The sequence below is a fragment of the Helobdella robusta genome (assembly GCF_000326865.2).
Source record: "Helobdella robusta unplaced genomic scaffold HELROscaffold_15, whole genome shotgun sequence".
In the NCBI taxonomy this organism is placed as follows: Eukaryota; Metazoa; Annelida; class Clitellata; order Rhynchobdellida; family Glossiphoniidae; genus Helobdella; species Helobdella robusta.
In genome coordinates, this window is record NW_008703839.1 from 2203846 (window position 1) to 2210268 (window position 6423).

Genomic DNA, 6423 nt, shown 5'->3' on the forward strand with positions numbered 1-6423 from the left:
AGTGAGTGAGTGAGTGAGTGAGTGAGTGAGTGAGTGAGTGAGTGAGTGAGTGAGTGAGTGAGTGAGTGAGTGAGTGAGTGAGTGAGTGAGTGAGTGAGTGAGTGAGTGAGTGAGTGAGTGAATAAACGAATAAACGAATAAATGGAATAATCAATTAAATTATTTACCTGTTTTCGCTCCAATACCTGAAATAAAATTAAATTAAATATTAAAAGTAATTTAAAGTTTAGTTATGTTTTTAATTTTGAAAAAAAGTTGAAAACAAGAAACACGCGATGAGTCGGTTAAGGTTTTCAAAGCACAACAATCTCATCTGAAGGGTCCCTACTTGAAGAAATTTTCATTTCCTAACCTAATTATCGCGTTGGGATGGCTTTGTGGATATCTATCACTGATAATTCTGCACGGATACTAGGATACTGGAGTAGTAATTGTAGTGGTGAATGGAAGATGGAGGCAGGTTGAAACGGAAATGACCCTAGTAGTGGGATTACTGATAATATAACTATACCAAGTTAGGTTAGGCTAGTTTAGGTAACAATTTTAGTTGTAATAGTTTTAGTAATATAAGGTGTAGTAGTAAAAAGTAGAAACCTCGTAGAATAGAAGTAAAAGTGATAGCAGTAATACTGATTACATTATTGCCACTAAAATTTCATCTGCTACTATCATTACTACTACTTCTACTACTACTACTATTACTAATACCCTACTACTACTACTACCACTACTTATTACTACTAGTAGTAGTAAAAGTAGTAGTATTAGCAGTAGTAGTAGTATTAGCAGTAGTTGTAGTGGTGGTAGTGGTGGTTGTATTTGTAAAAATAGCATTTATATACAAAGGCAAGACAGTAAGACAAAAAAATTGAGATGGGGGGCAGTCAGTCTGGCTGCAGAGTAGCACAGCCACCAGCGTCAACCAGCAGCAGTCGCAAAGTAGCCAAGCGTTAAATAATAATGATGAAAATAATACTACTAAATTCTGGAAACTCTCACGGCCATGAAATTTTGTACTAAAAATAAATTCCTTCCCCAAGAACGCCCACACATCTCTCTTGCTATTATTACGTGAGCGGAAATTTTGTTTTAAATTTTCAATCAATGAAAAACGTTTTCTGCCAGATTCAATAAATCAGGTTATAGAGATTTATTTTTCAATATTCAAGGCATTTCAAGTTGAGTCAGTTGTCAAATTGTTGTACAGAATTAAGTGGGACATTCAAGTTTTACGAACAAATTTTTATTTTCTTAAAAATTTTAACTAGAAAATGAAACGATTCAATAAAATCACAATCTATTTATCAAACCATGAGCAATTTTTAAATGTTTCAAAAAAGCCCTAAAAGGAAAATTGAGGTTATCGTCAAAAAGTCGTAAAAACAGTCAATGTATGCCATGCATTTCAAATGATTGTGACTGTGTCAGGCAGATTTTCGTATGTTCTTGTGGAAATGTGTTGTGGAAATATGTAGGTTGGAGACAGAAGCACAATATTTTTGCCTGTCTCAAAATCTTGCATCATCGAGATCATTTAATTACACGCCGATGTACATTCATCGGGGTATTTTAAAGTTTTTTGCAATTATCGGACTCCATAGTTGAGTTTTTTTTATACGAAACGATGATGTTCATTGAATTGATGGATAGGATAACGTAAAATTACTTTAAAACACTCCGTTATTCGCAAGGACTTGCATAACTGTCTGATTCAACTTGTGAATACAAACGTTCTATAATAATTACATTAGATAAAGTATCCGTTGTTATTCAAGCTATATGCATTGAATAAGTTTTGAAGAAACACTATTGAAAAACGTTTTACACGTGAACCACTTGTAATTTAATTAATTATTTAATTTAATTATAATTAATTTCCTTCAAACTTCTTTCTAGACGTGATTTCTTTTCATGCGTTGATTTTTATCAGATGAATGCAATACCAATGTCTTCTTCAACTTGCCTCGTACAGTTCAACCGTAACATCTGCATGTACACGTCTCATGCCACTGATACATTGCACCCACATTTTATAACGATGCGGAAACTTTTTTAAAAGATTTCATCTCGTTAGGGCTATCAATAGCGATGCATTCAGCCTTTGTACTTTTTAATTCTTTTTCATCCCCGCATTGTTTGTGTGGCGAAACATGCCTCAATAAATTAACATGCGTTCTTTAGAAAGTGTTTTCTTGTGAAAAATCGAACGAAAAGTTTTTATCAGAAAGATGATTACGGTGCTGATGCTGAATTATTTTATTTTGTTACAATGGTGTCCTGTTTAAATTAGAGGTGAGCACAGGCTTCCCATAGGATTACCACGGAAATTTGTAAAACCTAATTTTTGGGAATGGAAATTTTAAGGTTAATAGGAATAAAAATAACATTTTTGGTCATTAGAAATTCGCATAGTATGAATATTCATAAACATGCATAAAATGGTTCTAATTATTATAATTGAAATCTATTATCGTTGCTTTAATATTCATTAGAACTTTTGAATTTTTATTTTGTTTTGTACTAAAGACACTTTCTTAATATTTGCTTTTTGAAAAAAATTTTGTTTTTGGTGTTCAAAAATTTGCAAAATAGAAATAAAAAATGGGAATGATAAGGTACTAGATGGAAAACGCAGGATTGAGTTAAAAAATGGGAAAGTTGTCATAACTAAGAATTCGGGAAGGAATCGGGAATAATGACAAACAAAAATGAGAGGGACCAAATTTCAATTCCCGCTCACCTCTACGATATCCACCATCAACATTTAAAATTACTAATAATAATAATAACAACATAAAAATAACTTCAAAATTAATTTTCAACTTTTTTCAAGTTTCGTTTTCAGTTTGCATATGGCATCTTCATTCAAAGTCTGTTTAGATTAAATTTCATTTTGAACAGTCCCATCATTGGAACTACTTGTTAGTCCAACTTTGATATTCACGAGTGCATTCAAGCCAGATAATTGTTATTACTGTTGTTGTTCGTCGTTTCACTGAAAGCATAAGGCATTGAATGAAATGAATAAATTATTTAGCAGAAGCACTTGGATTAGAAGGAATTTATTATCTCCATTGTACGCTTGGCACATACTTGAACGTTGTGCCAAATTTTATGTCTTTCCATTTGCTTGGCATTCGGAAATTTGATCCCCGTTTGAACATTTCCTGCACTCGGGATAAATTATATATAAATTAGAAGAGCTCTTCTAAATGACAACTTAATATCATCAAGTAAACATGCACGTATGGATACTACATACTCGTATGGATATACGTACGTATCTATGTATGTATGCATGGATGTATGTATGCACAGATGTATGTTGCATTTATGTTTACATATTACCATTTATGGATGCATGTATCCCTATCCATGTATGTGATTGTTCGTGTTAGTGGGTGTGTGAGTGCCTGTGCGTAAATAATAATTGTAACAGTAATTTGAAAAATAGGAAATACTGTAATTGTTAAGTGACAACATTAAATGACGAGCAGAATGAAAGGCGTTGAACTCAGCAGCACTCGGCATTGAACAACATAACTTCCCATTCACATTAATCCAACGTGTCAACCACAAATGTTATTCACACACTTCTTCACTCCATACAAATACAAATGAACTTCTTGTCACAGAAATGACAAGAAACTTATCAAGGAAAATATCTTTCCTTTGTTAACGTTTTACAGTCTAATCCCCATGGGTTTATATATAAACATACATAACATACATACATACATATATCTATAATATACAGTTATATTTTTCAGATTTTTTGCAGTTGGTGATGAATTGCAAGTTAATATAAGCAAATATTTGATTGTATGCGAGAAGTGTAACTGCATGTTCGTTCATCATTATAGTTGGAAGCAGTTGGCAGCACAGGAATGCAATCTGGTGCACTAGAAAACCACATCCAGATTTGAAACCTCAACTAACAAAAAAAACAAACAAGGAATTTGAATTTAATTTGAATTTGAAAGAAGCATGGACATTGAAGTAAAAAAAATAAAATTTGACTGGTAATAATAATATGATTTGGCATTTATAAATAAATGACTAAACTATCTAAGGATAGCAAGAGGTATGATTATAGATTATAATCGTCTAATCGTAATAATTAATATGGTTTGCCGTATGAGGTTAGATTAAAATATTGTATTTTGACGACGCTGTAAAAGAAAGAACAAAAAGAGGTTTGAGTCAAACATACGAAATGTTTTTTGAGGAGAACATTTTTCGAAAGTCAGAATTTATGGTGAAACAGTGATACATAAATACAATTTTTTTATGAAAATCACAAGAGTGATGACGCAGAGATCTTCTAACAGAGTTGTCGGTGGTTGAAAGAAACGCTGTAACACACACTCGGCTGTCCCCAACAACTAGTTTTGACAATCGACAATCGAAAGCACAATTGACAAAAATTGAATACTAAAACTACAAATCAGCTCTCATTGGGAATTATATTGTGTTACATATTTGTGTTTACCAGCTTTTTTGTTTATTACCTGGTTATATACTTGCACAAATATTAACACATATAAGCACTTGAATGTTTGTTTCTCATGTAACGTATTGTTATAACCACCGGAATGATCAAATTGAGCGTTATTATTATCCTAACTATTGTTATCTTTGCGATATTTGTAATCTTTGGATAGAGGATCGTAAAATGATATTTGTAATTTTTTGATCGTAAAAATCTACCGCTGAGGCTGTATATAGGTCCTGCGTAGATGCAGGAAACTGTCAGGTTCCCAGCGGAGTGGTCAGGTGGCAGGTCAGGTTTCAAGCGAGGTTTCAAGCGAAGTCGTAAAAGTGATTTATGTAGTTACTTGGATTTGTTTGATGTTTCAAATAAACGTTCAACAAAGTTTGCGTTCGAAGCAGTTGCCTTCATCTATCGGAAATCTTTAACCTACGGAATAATGAACACTTAACGATCGTTGGCAGCTACAACACTGGTGTTAGAAATATAGAGATCATTGAAGTTATTGCCTTGGTGTTGGTGGTTACGAGAGTCTAAGAGTTACGACAATATATTCAGAAGTTTTAATAAAAAGTGTGTGAATGGCAGTTTATTTCCATAATTGCACGTTATTTCAACCATGCAACAAAAATATCTTTGCATCTTTTGCTCACTTCATATTGTGAAGTTTTTTAAATTTCCAAAACAAACAAACGTTCACAGTTTATATTTTAAAAATTAGTTGATTTTGTAACGAAGATTTAAAAAACGCTAAAAATATACTTACGTAAAATAATTTTATGAGGAAAGTTAAATGTAAACGTTCATAGTCAAAATAACTAAAAAAAATGTCTGGTTCTTGTGAGGATTTAAGTTCTGATAAGTTATAATGATGATATAGCTTCAATGTATATGAAAACTGCGATGTTGGTGATGTTTGTAGGGTTCACATTAATGATGATGATAATGATGTGAAGATTTGATGAGGCAGATTGGTAAAGAAGGAAAAATAAATTGTGGAGATGAATCATGCTTTGATGAATGGTCGGATGGGGATGACCAAGAAGATGACGCTGCTGATAATGATAATGACAAAGTAATGATGACGATGATGTCGACGATGACGATGATGATGAAAGTGACAATGATGATGAAAGTGACAATGACGTCAAGTGTAAAAAAATATAACGAATGAAAAAAATTGCATGATGGCATGGTGCCACAAATCCACAGAAGGAATTATATTGTTTGAAAACACTGAAGTTAGGACATACAACATTTATTCTGTAATAATGCAGACTCATCATAATGCTGAGGATCGCAATGTCGAAAACTGCAAATTTGAAGAAATGTGTAAAATTCAAAAAGTTAGCTTGATGATGGCACGGTGGCAATTCAAACATCCATCCCTCTTCTCACAGTCACTCTTCTACTTTTACTGAGCCGTTAAAAAACAAAAGTTGAAGAAATTATTTCATACTTCAGGAAGACACCTCGCCATTACATATATAAATAAATACATATTTCATGCATGAAGACAAAGGCAGATAAAGAAAAAAGAAAGAGGAAGAGAGCTTTCTTTTAGTTTTGTGTATGCTACTCTCTACCGCAGCTTCTGCAATACAACTTGTGAACGCGAAAACAAATGAAGAAATAAAACAAAAATATATATATATATATATATATATATATATATATATATATATATATATATATATTTACAATATTCTATAAATTCTACCGAATGTTTGGCGTTAATATGTTTGTAGTTCGTTTTTTCGATTTTTCTCACTAAAGTTTTTTGGTGAACGTTTAGTTTATTAAAATTCAAAATAAACTTATTTTTTGAATTCATGCTGCAAATAAGGCCATATATCGATTCCGAATGAATCATCATCAGGTTGGTCAGTTTTTTTTATGAAGTTTTAGTTTTGATGATTGCATATATGCAT